Below are 1,040 nucleotides of genomic sequence, written 5' to 3'. Positions count from 1 at the left end.
CTTCTCCAATGAACAATTTTGTTTAAATCAAATGTTCCTCAGAGTGGCTCTGGAAGTCTCAGTCATCCTTGCCAGAGTCATGCTATTTACAGAGAGGTGTAAGCATTAGGACTGTAATGAGAGCATAGATAAGGTACAGCAGTTTTCTCTGTGAGGGGAAAATTTGGACTTAGATGACCTCATGAGACTTGGCCAAGGTCAAGTGAAAGTGATGTGTGTACACTTTTGTCTTGGCCCCCCAGCGTAAATGTTGACTGTCCCTGTACACACACCCCAAATATCTGCACTCTAGTAGGTGGACAACCAGAGAAAACAAGCTCTCTGGATCAAAGACAAGCTCTCAAAACAAAAAATGAAATATAAGAAGAACAAATCAAATTTTATTGGTGACCCACAGCAGAATTTGTCCAGATGGACACCAGTCTAGTGAGAACCACAAACTCCTGTATCTGTGGGGTTCGCTTGAAGGCTTATAGATCCTGTCTTATCATCTTCTACCTGCCTCTACCCGTGATTCTCCTTTTTTAAAAAAGAGTTTATTTATTTTAGAGAGAGATACAGACAGAGAGAATGTGAGCAGGGTGAGGGGCAGAAGGAGAGAGAATCCCAAACAGATTCCATGCTGAACACAGAGCCCAATGCAAGGCTTAATCTCACAACCCCATGATTATGACTTGAGCTGAGACCAAGAGTCAGATGCTCAACCAACTGAGCCACCCAGGTGCCCCCCATGATTCTCCTTTTCATGACAAATGACACTCTTAGATAAAGACAAAAATGGAAGCACAGAAGTGAGGAAAAAGTAATGTTCTGATTCCATCAAGGATGCCAAACAAATTGAAGCCAAAACTCAAACCTGGGTATCACAATGAAAATAAGTAATGTGGAACTCAACTCAAGAAGAGTGGACTTCAGACCTAGTTTTGAGTTATCAAATCAGCATGGACTTGTGAAGCCATGAGCAGTAAAGCATAGGGAACCTCTACAAGTATTGCTCTTAGTCAAATGCCCGGGTCTGAAGCAATGGGCAATACATACTC

The sequence above is a fragment of the Lutra lutra genome, chromosome 3, assembly GCF_902655055.1.
Source record: "Lutra lutra chromosome 3, mLutLut1.2, whole genome shotgun sequence".
NCBI lineage: Eukaryota > Metazoa > Chordata > Mammalia > Carnivora > Mustelidae > Lutra > Lutra lutra.
The sequence above is the reverse complement of the archived record's forward strand: the minus strand, read 5'-3'. Positions refer to the sequence as shown.